Source organism: Ictidomys tridecemlineatus, chromosome 6 (genome assembly GCF_052094955.1).
Source record: "Ictidomys tridecemlineatus isolate mIctTri1 chromosome 6, mIctTri1.hap1, whole genome shotgun sequence".
Lineage (NCBI taxonomy): Eukaryota > Metazoa > Chordata > Mammalia > Rodentia > Sciuridae > Ictidomys > Ictidomys tridecemlineatus.
In genome coordinates this window covers 15,617,110-15,630,603 of record NC_135482.1, presented here as the reverse complement: position 1 = coordinate 15,630,603, position 13,494 = coordinate 15,617,110, and the positions used below count along the sequence as shown (strand labels likewise).

The following is a 13,494-nucleotide window of genomic DNA, read 5'->3' as shown; positions in this document are numbered from 1 at the left end:
ATGATTTATATTGGGTGATTTTTATGGTGAAATAATAAGTGACTAATTCAACAAATTTTTCACACTTCAGTTAAGAGGGAAAATTTGTTTCCAAATTACATCTTGATTGTCACTAGCTATGGAACACTTGCTTCTAGACTTCAGTTTCCTCATGAAAAAAAATAAATATCCTCTTTATTGGGTTATTGTGAGGATTAAGTGACTTAATACATATCAATCACTTAGAAAATTGTACTGAGCTTTCAGTAAATGCTACCTAATGTTATCATAGTCACTATTAGTAAATATTTTTATAAAAGGCTCAAAACCTAACATCCTACCTCATTCTCCTCTTACTAATGAATATGCTATGTTACACAGTCACAAAAATGCTGTACATTGCTGTACTGAATCTCTGGTTTATAATTTTCAAATGAGCTGATACTGTAATAATTATAAATATCTCTTATATTATAAAAATAAAGACACGGGATTTGAATTCAGGACTCTCTAACCACTGTTAGTGATACAGAAGCCACTGCAGGTATTTTTTGGTATGATCTACACCAGCTTACATGGCCATAGGTACAAGGTCTGCTGCAATCCTACTGACTCTGCAGGCTGAGACAGGAGGATTGCAAGTTTAAGGCCAGCCTCAGCAACTTGGCATGACCCTATCTCAAAATCAAAAATACAAAGGGGTGGGAATGTAGCTCAGTGGTCTCACCTCTGATTCACAGTTTAACTCTCCATATCATTTATTAATAAATAAATGTTTTCTGAAGACCCAGAAACATAACCATAGCATAAACTGCCTTGGTTATAGACGTCGGACCACAGAGTCCAGAAGCTCCTGTTCCCATAGTGCTCTGACCTCCTTACATCTTACTGCACTCATATACATGAAGGTCATCCTTTTCAAGGCCATGAGCTTTGAAACAAATTCTACATATTCCCTACTCAGCATCCAACCAATTTGTGTATATGACAATATGTATTTATTCGGCAACTAAATGAATAACTAAAGAGATCATTAGCTGAACCTAAAGGAAAAGTAAGATTGAGAGATGGGAGAAGAGGAGAAAGTATATCTAACACAGAGACCAGCAACCGGCAGGAAACTGCAGGGATGTGGACAGGTCCCAGCAGAAGCTTCCCATGACCAAGCAGCAGGCGGCCATCTGTGCAGACCTGCAATTCCTAAGGAGGCGGCTTAGGACTTCATTTTCTAAACTGGACCAATTGTTTATAAACATTTGTTTTTAAGAAGAGCAACACTTTGATTAAATTAAACCCTATGTGAAATGCCAACACACCAAACGGTTGTGTGAACTCAAAGCACACCAGTTCCCGCACCCTGTACCCCAGCCACTCTGCCCCACCTTACCTGACCCAAGAAGACACCGAGACCCCTCCTCAAGATTGGAAACCACTGGGCTAGAAGAAAAGTCAGAAAGCACAAACATTAAGTGCTCAAAGAACTCACCTCTGGGGAACCGTCTGCCCAGGTGGGAGGAGAGAGGGAAGACTCGGGTTCAATGGCCTTAGGTGTCCTGCCGCAGGTTAATGCATCACTGCCCTACAGCAGGACGTTTTCTTGACAAAATGACATTGCAGTGAACAGCTGTGTGCATAATATTTTCCCACACCTGGAATTATTTCCTTTTGTGAATTTATACAAGTTAATAGTTTCCATTTGGTCCTATGGTGCGCTGCTTAAAACAGGACACAGTGGAACATAGAAGTATCCAATTCAATGAGTATTTTTAAAAAGCCATCATATATTAGCAAAATTTGACTCTAGCATTCTAGTTCAAGATGTGTATGCATGTGTGTGTATAAAATCTTACTACAAAACTAATTAGGAAAATTTCCACATCTCAAAAATACACTACAATAAACCTGAATCAGAACTGAAATCTCTACCTTTCATGAATTTTTCATAACTTCTCTTGCCACTTATCAGAACGATACACTGGAAGAATTTTCCTTTCGTGATTGGGTTTCACAATTAATTCTGTGAAGTCATAGTACTCTGACAGTAGATTCTCTGGCAACAAACTGAGACATCTTCATATTCTTATTTGTAAGATCTTTGAGGCATATGGATGTTCTATTCTTACTTCTAAGAGCAAAATCTATTTCCTCTTACCTCTAATGATTGATATGTTTTAATCTAACTTACCTCTCTTTGTCCCTAGCAGCCTCCTAAAACTACTTTTGGGCGAGTACTCAGAGAAATGCCTCTAAGTTCAAACAAAATATAAGATGATCCCTAAGCAGGCCGTGGGGGTTCTCGCCTGTAATCCTACTGACTCTGCAGACTGAGACAGGATAGCAAGTTCAAGGCCAGCCTTAGCAACTTGGCGGGACCTTATCTCAAAATAAAAAACAAAGGGTGGGAATGTAGCTCAGAGGCAAAGCCCCTGGGTTCAATCCCCAATACTGCCCCCACCAAAGGCAGAAAAAAAAAAAAAAAACAATTGCTGGATTGCTAGTTCCTATGAATCACCTGTGCAGTTTTCCTGTACTCTTTGGGAGGAGAAACACCAAAAATAGAAAGCATATTGGCTTTTTTTCCTTATCTCTAGTACTCTTTTATTAAATTTTGTTAAATTCACTTATTTAAAAGGTAATTTATTTCTATCACTAATATGACTTCAATTGAGAAAAAAATTCTAATAAAAACCTTTTTTTTTGTTCAAAAGCAAGTTATTACTAGGAGCAGCAAAGCCACGTCCACTACTACATAACATTTCTATTAACTGAATATAATTAGACTGTATTAACAAAAATTTTCTTAGTCTACAGCTGTATCAGGCACCACGCTACTTGCAAGATTCACTGTGAAAAGACAAAAGTAAGATCTGTTCTCTTTGCCTTCATGATGCAAAGGTAGGCAAAGAATCTTTATGAAATAGAAGATTCTAATAATAAAAACAATGGAAAGCTGCTTTAGAATGGACTGGAACCAGATTTTAGAATACCTGGAACACGAGGCCAAGAGACTTGAAGTTTGAACTTGAGTTGAAAGACTCCACACTGAATGAGACCTTCAGAAAAATATGGATCTAATCAGGCCCCAACTAAATTCAGTGCCTTCTCATTTCCTCTGAGATAAATCCAAACTTTCATAAGGTTAACTCGTCCTGCATAAACAACCCCACCCACCCTCACCATCTACTAAGTAGCTACATGTGACCCATCCTTCCTATTTTATTTCTTTTTTAAAAACACACTGGTGAGGGCTGGGGTTGTAGCCCAGAGGCAGAGTGCTCGCCTAGCACGTGGGTAGCCCTGGGTTCGATCCTCAGCACCACATAAAAATAAAGAAATAAAATAAAGGCATTGTGTCCAACCACAAGTAAAAAAAATATTTTAAAAATTAAAAAAAAAAAAAAGAAAAACACTGGTTTGCTGGGCACAGTGGCACACGCCTATGGTCTCAGTAGCTCAGGAGGCTGAAGCAGGAGGATGGTAAGTTCAAAGCCAGTCTCAGCAACTTAAGTGAGATCCTAAACAACTTGGAGAGGCTCTGTCTCAAAAAATAAAGGGGCTGGGGATGTGGCGCAGAGGTTAAGTGACCTTGGGTTGAGTCCCCAGTACCAAACACACACACACACATACACACACACACACGCTGTCACACAAGATACTAAACTGACGCCACAAAATACTAGTAAGCACTTGCAGTTAGAAAAGTTCCACCCTCAGGTACTGCACATTCTCTTCCCTTTCGCCTGGCTTCTCTGATCCTGCTCATGATCTTGGCTCTTAGACATCACTTTCCTGGCCTTTGAAATTCATTCCCCTCCTCTGGTCCCAAAGTTCTAGGCTGTAAACTCATGGCCACTGAATCCCCAGGGCCCAGCCTCATGCTTGTTAACATATTAGACACTCGGTAAATATTTGAGTAGTAACACAAGGAAATGGACTTGTATAATCTATGTATTTAACCACATAATGAAATGGTCACCCACTTTAAGTTTTTTTTTAAGAGGTTTAGTCTTTTCCAAGGAAAATATAATAGCAGTTATTTTTGTGAATGGTGACTGATTCCCTAGGCTAGCCCACAAAACCCTTTTACTCACCACACAACTCATGAGGAGACTGCTTGTGTCCCCCTCTGAACGGCAACAGAACTTTCACACGTCTAAGTAAAAGCAAACAAGATTAAAGAGACACTTCTTTTTCTCCATCCCTATCATTAGTTTCTCTTACAGTAACTTATCTAATTGCTAAGACAGGGATAAAGGTCAGTAAGACAGGCTCTCACTGGCTCTTTATGCGCTTATATTGCCTTAGAGAAAGTTTTCCTTTACATTTCACCTCCTATGAGGAAACACCTTAGGGCAGGACTTTCCTTCCAGCGAAGGAAAAAGTTTTTCAGGTGCTATGGTTTCATCTGAGTAGGTATGTAAATTAAGAAGAAACAGCTGGGCACAATGGTGCAAACCTGTAATTCCAGGTGCTTGGGAAGCCAAGTCAGGAGAATCACAAGTTTGAACCCAGCCTGGGCAACAGAGCAAGACCCTGTCTCAAAACAAAAACTTTTCAAAAGGTCTAGAGATGTAGCACAGTGGTAGAGTATCTACCTTGCACCCCAAGGCCCTGGATTAGACCCCCAGAATCACCTCCCCCCCAAAAAAAAATCTCAATAGCTAAAACAAAACAAAAACCACAAGTTATACACTGAAAATGTCAACCTTATTCTTCTAGTAAAGGCAGCAAGGCATAAAAGAGTCAATAATATTAGCACTGTTTATAATATTATTATAATAATAATAACATTATTATTATTATATTACCACTGTTTATAATCCATAGTTTGAAGTAGAGCTGAAGCTGCTCTCCACACACTTTATTTAGTGGTATTGGGCATTGAATCCAGGGGTGCTCTACTACTATGCCACATCCCCAGCCCCTTTCTATGTTTTATTTAGAGACAGGATCTCATTAAGTTGCTTAGGGCCTCGCTAAATTGCTATATTGCTGAGGCTGGCTTTGAACTCCTGATTCTCCTGCTCAGCCTCCCTAGCCACTGGAATTACAAATGTGCACCACTGTACCCAGCCCCAGCCCCAATCCTTGTTATCTTTTTTGTTGATAGGGACACGTCAAGTTGCACAAGGTAGCCTTGAACTTGAGATCCTCCTTTTTCTGCCTCCCAAATAGCTGAGATTACAGGATATTGGCACTGTACTTCACATACTTTTAATCAGTTGCTTTTTTCACTGTTTCTATTTCAAAATTTTTATTTTCTATAACGCTTCTGAAATTTGGTAGTACACTTTTAAACACTGACAAAGATTCTTGCATGACCAAACTCTAATCCAATTCCTGAACCTTCTCCTAGGGCCATCTGTGCACATTGTAAAATTCAGGTTTAGCAAAGAATCCTGCTGAGTTAGTTTAACCAGAAACTCCCACCCTGACTATCTAATCAGCTCCTCCTCCTCCACAACCCCTAGGTGATTGATCATGGGATCTATCTTTACTAAAATCCTGTTATGTTGGACTGGCCAGAAAACCCCAACCCCTGATGTTTCCCCTTTGTACTTCTCAAGGAGGCCTTTAAATTTTTATTTTACTAATTTTTTTTTTTTTTTTTTTTTAGCACTTGGGATCCAACCTAGGGCCTCAGGCTTGCCAGGAGAGCACTCTACCCTGAAGCCACACCTTAGCCTCCCTTTGTACTTTCCTATCCTTGGATATCAATTCCTACTTGCCCACACTGTATTCAGAATTGAGCCCAGTCTCTCTCCCCAACTCGGCAAAATCCTATTGCTATGGTCCCTATATACTTTTTCTTTTTTTAATATTTTTTATTTGTAAGTGGATCTTTTATTTCATTTTTTTATTCATATACAGTGCTGAGGATCAAATCCAGGGCCTCACACATGCCTTGCATTCATGGGGCACTGGGTTCGATCCTCAGCACCACATAGGTAAAATAAAGGTAGTGTGTCCATCTACAACTAAATTTTTTTTAAATAAATAAATCTTCTTATTATACTTTATCAGGTATTGTTGAATTTTTTTCTTTAATCTATTAGATTAGTGCAAAAATGAGTCTGAATTCTTGGAGGTGCTGTCAAAGCAATTTTTGCTATCAAGATCTGATGCTGAATTGGTGCATACTGAAAAATTAACAAGCAGTACGCATAACAGTGCTCATTCACCTGTAAGTGGCTCTTTAATGCCATCAAAAATATTTACCACCCATGGTTGTACTAAAAATGACACAAACTGAGGAAAATAAGGCCCTCTGTTTTGCAAGAAGCATATAAAATTCTGAGTAATTTAACTGAGTAAGCTATTATTAGCTCATCTAACTAGACACCAATATAAATTATTTGTAATTAAAGTGATAACCAGAACTTTTCAAACTAAGCACAGAATATATGAAAATAGCAAGTACAGATTAGCCCTCTTGACTCTGGTCAGGACTTCTGAAGCATCTCTCATAAGAGAAAATAGAAGGGGGACAGGAAAAAGGCCAATAATAAGTAGAGTGTTGTGAAAGGATTAAATAGCACTTATTCAACATCTACCCAAGTACCTGTATACCTGTATAAGCACTACAGGTGTAAGAATTACAGATTTTAGTATTGTGTTGGTTGGCTTTTTTTTTTTTAAATCAGTGCTAGTCCCAAAACCCAGAATGCCTTTTTTTTTTTTTTAATAAATGAACACCACAATTCAACAGTAAAAAGTCAAATAACCCAATGACAACTAGGGCAAAGAATTTGAATAGCTATTTCTCCAAAAAAAGATACTCAAATGACCAATAAGCATATGAAAAGATGCCTGATATCCCTACCATTAGGGAAATGCAAATCAAAACCACAAAGAGGTACCACTTCACACCCACTAGAGTGGCCAGAACTTAAAAGGGAGTCAATAGAAAATAACAAGTGCTGGTGGGGAGGTGAAGCAACTGGGAACCCTCATACACTGCTTGAAGGGAATGCAGAAAGGTACAGCTGCTTTGGTAAAGCCTGGGAGTTTTTCAAAAAGTTAAACAGAGTGATTCCACTTCTAGGTATATGCTCAAGTGCACTCAAAACATACGTCCGCAAATATTCATGGCAGTATCATATTCAATAACTAAATAAAACCAAACCCAAACGTACATGACCTGGTGAACAGATGAGCAAAAGGTGGAACTGTGTGACACTTCAGAGAATCATTCAGCTATTAACAAAAATAAAGTACTAATACACACGAAAGCATGAATGAAACTGGAAAACCCTATGCTACGTGAATGAAGCCCGACGGAAAGACACCCATCCTCGATTCCATTTATCGCAAAGGTCCACCGCAGGCAACCCACAGGGACATAGAGCAGCTCAGTGGTTGCGAAGGGGTGGGGTCGGGGGAAGCGAGAAGTCACTGCCAACGGGGACAGGTTTCTTGGGGGACGAGGTAAATGTTCTGAATAGTGGTGGCAGTGGCAAAACTCCGTGGACACTTCGAGGGACGAGTTGGATCGAACGTGGCGTAAATCTCGATTTTTAAAATCACTCATTTACCAAAAGATGACATGTGTAATCTCCACACAAACGTAATCCACAAGTCACAGGCATCAGTGTGTCATCTCTTCCCACAAATGAACACTGGGGTTTGTTATTATTATTATTATTATTATTATTATTATTATTATTATTATTTGTTCTTTTCTTAATGGAGACACACTGTACAGACAGAAAGACAAGACCCGGGTGACAGCCTCCAAGCCGGACTCGGTGTGCCCGAGGCCCCCGCCAGCATCCGCGTCCGCGCTCGGCCACCGCCCGCGCTCGGGTCGGGGCTGCGGGGCCGGGCGACAGGTCCGCAGCGGCGGCGGCGGCGGGGCGCTCGAGGAGGGTCCGGTGTGCGCGCCCCGGCCCGGCCCGGCCCCCCGCGGGTCCCCGCCCCACCTCCCTCCACCACCTGGGATGCGCCGGGACCCCGCGCCGCGGACGAAGCCCGGACTTTCCCTCCGCGACCACCTGCCGGGGCGGCGGCGGCCAGCGGGAGCGAGGCCGGTCCCTCAGTCGGGCCGCGGCCGCCGGGCGCGCGGGGAAGGGGCATTCACCTAGAGCCCGGCACCGGCGGCGGGGCGGGCGGCGGCTCCGGCCCGCGGTCCTTCCTGCTCGCGCGCCTCCAGGCGCCGTCGCGGCCCCGCGCTGACAGCCGGCGCCCGCGGCCCGCCCCGCCCCGGCCCGCGCAGGCGCACGCCCCGCCGCCGCCCGCGCTGGTGATGTGGCCGCCCCGCGGCGACCCGGCCACCGGCGCCGCCCCCGGCCCCGCGCCAGGACGGTGCCCACCGGGGGCCGCTCGGGGAAGCGGCGCGGTGGCCGCGGAGGACGTTCGCCCTGCGCGCCACCCCGCCCGGCACCCCCACGGCGCCCGTGCCGACGTCCGGACCCCCGAGTCCGCGACTCACGGCGTCTGCTCCCAGACCGAGGGCCTCGGTTCGGCGGGGATCGTGCTTCTTGCGGACTGGGATTAAAACCCGGGCACATGTGACCCTGCGCGTGCTTTTCCTCCGTGCAGCGCAGAGCGTGGGCCGCGCAAGAGCCAAGGTCCAAGGGAAGGGGAGAGATGCCGCGCAGCCCGCAGCACCTTCCCCGCGCGAGGGAGGTGGGAGCCTGGGCGAGGGGCGCCGGGAGGCGGCTGCACGCGGAGCGGCTCTGCCTGCCCACGTGTCCCTTCAAACCCAGGTGAAGGTGAAGCCCCTCCTGGGAACAGCTGCTTACGGGGGGCATCTATTGTCTGCGACTCGGGCGATGGGATGTGCCCCTGGGCAACTCCAGAGGAACACTTATTCTGAAGGGAAGACTCGTTTTAAAAATCAGATCACCGCTTCCACCAAGTCTGAGTTCCACCATGATTTAATAGGTTTTCAGGTGGTGAAGGGCACCAGCGAATGTTTATGCAGATTTCCCCTCCTTTCGTTTTACAATCAAACTTTGAACTTGAACCTTCATCTTCAGGGTGAAAGGTACTTCCATGTCATTCTTGGCCATTTGAAGTCATGCATGTGGAGGCCACTCTCTCCGTTCTGATGGTTTTTAGGACACCTTTTAAGAATGAATGTTCCATTGCAAACAATAGGGGTGTTAAATGCTAAATACAGGAAGCCACCGGGTTTTTTTTTTGGAATGGGCTCTTGCACTGGGCCTAAGAGCAGGCTAAAACTCAAAATGGAGTGGCCAAAGTTCTACATCACCAAGATGAAGCTAAACTGTTTGACCTCAAGAGCAACAGCAGTTTTGATTGGCCTGACAAGGAAGTGGTCTCTAACTTAATTCTTGTACAAAAAAAGGTAACCCGAAGTAACCTGATGTAAATCAGGTTTTTTTTTTTTCTATTATTCTGTTTCCTTGTCTCTACCTTAACAAGAAAACTCACTTTGAAATGATCAGTCTACTTTTCATTTTTCATTTCTTCTTTCTTCAGCCCTTTTGTGTCCATAAAACAAACCTGTTCTGCTTCGCTTATCTGCTTACTCTATTTTGTGGAGTAAAATGTTGACCCGTTCTACAATCAGAAAATAAAACCCATTAAAAAACAGTTGAAGTAAATTGTCATTTTGTCCTTTGACCTAGGAAAGCAGTGTTTTGACTGCATTTTCAAATGGTTCTTCATGTGTTGTTGTTGTTGTTTTAACTGCACTAGAAAATAACTAGGTGCTCTTGAAGATTTGCCAGAAGTTCCAACTTAATAGGTGTTCCTCCCCTGGGTCATATGTCTTTCAAGAATTCTACACACCGCACATATAGGAGAAAGCAACCTCTGGTGGTTTTGAAATTCCACCATTTTTTCCCTGAATGAGTTGGTGGTTTCTGCCACACTTCATTTCAATTAATTGGCATATAGCAGACAACTTTCTACTTATGTTCTTCATTCTGTGTGTCACAATGTAGTGTTGTTGGGAGCTATGTCATTAACCCAGACTGGACTTGTTTGTGTCTTTCCACAAGGTCAGAATTTATTGACTAGCAATAAATTCATAGCTGTATCCATTTCAGTAGCTTTAATTCACAGAGTTCTCATGGTTCACTTGGTGTCATGAGAGTAGCAATCACCAATTCTTTTATCCTGTTCCAATTTTAATTGTGAATCTCTATAACACTAGGGACATACATCACACGTTACCAATGACATATAGGTTGCAGAGCATCTAATAAAGGGTCAGTAGTGGCCACAGAGTTGAGAGGCATGACGAACAGCAGAGGCAAAGAGCTAATAGAGATGTAGAAGAGTCCCTGAGAGATATTCTGAAAAAGGAAGAACCAACCCAGCCTTGGAAATTTCTGGAGGCATGGAGCTGCTCAGGTTTCAGGGAGCTGGTCAAGGCCCAGAGGGCAGGAAGTTCCAAGTGGGCCACGTCAAGAGTGAGATCAAGCTGAGCTAAAGCCCCAGAGTTGGGATCTTTGTCACCTATTGATCTCAGGTGGTGTGAAAAGATGACAGTACAGGTTGGGGTCGCCATCTTAGGTGCCCTTCTTCTGAGTGTTTCAGGTGAGGGGGTTGTGTCATTTGATGGGCTTGGGTGTTTGATAAGCTCTTGGGCCTGGTTTCTCTAGCATGGATTCCATACGCCCCTGCATCCAAGTGCCTCAGATTTAATTCAGTAAGTTCCCAGGCAATGATTTTCATAAGCATGATGTTTTAGTCAGATTTTTCATGGCTGTGACCTAAAGACCAGACAAGAACACCTTAGAAGAGGAAAGGTTTGTTTTGGCTCATGGTTTCAGAGGCTCAGTCCATGGTTGACTTGGCCCAAGGTCAGGCAGCACATCATGGCAGAAGGGCTAGCAGAGGAAAGCAGCTCAGGACGTGTCCACCCAGAAACAGAGAGAAAACTCTGTTCACAGGGACGTCCCCAGTGCGGCACGTCCCCAGTTCCCTACTTTCTCCAGCCATACCCTACCTGCCTGTGGTCACCACCCAGCTAATCCTTATCAGTGGATTAATCCACCAGTTAGGTTAAGGCTTTCATAGCCTAACCATTTCACCTCTTAAACTTTCTTGAATTATCTCACACATGAACTTCTGGGGGACACCATATACCCAAATCATAACATATGATTGATTGATTTATCATATTGTGCCTTATGATTGTGCTATGCACCTGGGGATTATTTTTTTTCAATAAATTCTTTATATCAAATATCAGGTATTTATTTGCCTAGACGAGTTACCAAGTCATTCTGCCTTAGGATGGATACGCAAAATGGAGTGGATCATGGCAAACTGCTGCTTTATAAAAGGAGTGACTCGGGGTTAGGCACAGTCTGGAGACTGCTGTTCTACACCACCTGGAGTAACCCAGAGCAGGCGCATCTTGCTCTCCACGGGTGGGTGTTTTTGAAGATGTTCAGCTTCGAGTTGGAACTGAAATGTAAATTCAATTTCAGCCCTGAAAATAACTCGAGCTGAAATCAGGTGAAGAAGCCTCCCCTTCTGAACAGCAAGTCCGGAGCGTGCAGATAAAACAATCACATTACTCTCTCGTCTGCTGGCAACTCAAAATGTGAAGCAAGAGGCACAGAATTGAGGCCAGGGAGCAATCATTGTGATGATTGCCAGAAGAAAACCTGGGAGTTACAGAAGTGTGGAACAAAGGGGCCGGTCTGCTCTGGGCAAGCAAGATCTCGTTGAGGAAGTGACATTTAATCTGAGCCTTGAAGAACAAGGAGGAGGACAGAGAAGGGTTTAGGGGCAGGGAATGCACTTGCTGAAGGAACAGCCTTTGCCAGACCCCTAGTAGGAAGGGGCTCTGCCTGCTAAGGCCTTGGGCAGAGACCACCATGGTTAGCGTAAGATGGCTAGTCCTGAAGGAGGTGTGGAGCAGAGCCCTTGAGGGTCACGCTGAGGACTTTGGAACTGAGCCTAATGGTATTAGGAAGCCACTGAAGAGCTGGAGAGGGTCCAACTGGACATGATCAGAGTTGTATTTATAAAAGATGGTTCTGGCAGTGATGTGAGGAATAAATAAGAAGGTAGCAACAGAGGATGCCTGAAAACCAGTTTGTGAGCCATTGAAATTAGGAGATTGTGGATTAAAGATATAGACCAAGGTTAGAACCAGTTCTGTGTGAACCGTGGAGGAGAAGTGCCAATTGACTTCTGAGTTTCTCATTTGAAATGGGAAGCTACAGGAGAAGGCTGGGAGGGGACAATTTTGAGTTGCTATAGATACGTTGAGTTTTTTTGTCATTCAAGTGAAGTGGCTGGGTATATATTTGGGGGAAAAAAATCTGGGAGTAAAAGTAGAGATTTAGACAGAGATGACATCAAAATTAAGTTTAGGGGAAGCATGTTATAGGTCTTACGTGTAAGAATGTAACCTCTGAACTTTGGAGACAGCTTGAGCAGAAGCAAAGGGACCCTAATACTTACCAAGTGTGAGGCACTTCACAGAGATGACTCTATTTAATTCTTACATCCATGAAGATAGTATGATAATTCCATTGTGCATATGAGGAAACCAAGGTTTAAATCTTTGCTCAGGGACAGCCGGTATGGGGGTAGGAAGGAAGTAAAATGAGTGGGACATTACCCTATGTGCACATATGATTACATGACCAGTGAATTCTACATCACATACAACTAGGAGAATGAGAAGTCACGCTCCATTTATGTATGATGTGTCAAAATGCATTCTACTTCTATGTATAACTAATTAGAACAAAAATAAATCTTTGCTCAGAATTAATCCCCCAGCTTCACCCCAGGCCCGTTAAATAAGAGCCTCTGTGGATAATTCTGATGATCACCAAGGTTCAAGAACCACAGTGTAGACTACCTAAAAGGGGTCCCACAAACCATATAAAATGCCCCCCAAAGAAAAAGCATTGGAGGAAGCATCATTCAGGAGACACACAGCCCAAGCAGCAAATGTTCCAGACACACAATCTGGTTTCTGCCCTCAGCCCCAACATCAGCACCTTCCTAGGAGGTCTCCAGAACATTCAACCGTGCATAGCTATTGTGGGACTTTTGTGTACCAAATATGGGTTTTCATCTACTCATTTGCAAATATTTATTGAGCACTTAACTAAATGCCATTCTCTGTCCTAAGCTCTGGGAATGCAGTTGTGAGTAAATTAATTATAAAAGAGTTCCTGTTCCATTGAGGAAAGACAGTAAACAAGTAATAGATGCATAGATAACATAGATCAATAGATAGAGAGAGATATATATATGTAGATATATATATATATGTCACATATATGTAGATATATATATATATATATGTATATCTACATATGTCTACATACACGTATTCATATGGTGATAGCCACTATGAAAATAAATAAAGCAGGGTTAGGGGCCTCAAGAGTTTCTGGGCAGGGTGGGGAGATCATGCAGAGGAGGGGGCACTGTTTTATTTGAAGTAACCCTGGGAGATGTTGATGGCTGGATGGAAAGGCTCGTGGGAGCAGTCATGATACACGAGGAAAGCCCAGCGTGTGTCGTGTTGAAGAGACAGCAGGAGTCCTGTGGCCCGGAGTGCAG

General features: G+C 43.4%; 1 protein-coding gene across 5 annotated transcripts in view; it reads right to left on the bottom strand.

Moving 5' to 3' along the window:
- Positions 1–8,533, bottom strand: part of Slc41a2 (solute carrier family 41 member 2) — a 121,472-nt gene extending 112,939 nt beyond the window's left edge. For 2 of the 5 annotated variants that reach the window (XM_078052906.1, XM_078052911.1), the window contains exon 1: positions 8,060–8,165. The gene's annotated coding sequence lies outside the window, so the exon portion shown is untranslated. Of the gene's footprint in view, positions 1–8,059; positions 8,166–8,410 lie in introns of those variants that run through there. The other 3 variants (XM_005322339.5, XM_078052908.1, XM_078052907.1) reach the window with 3 other exon arrangements.
- Between the last annotated feature and the right edge of the window lie 4,961 nt (positions 8,534–13,494).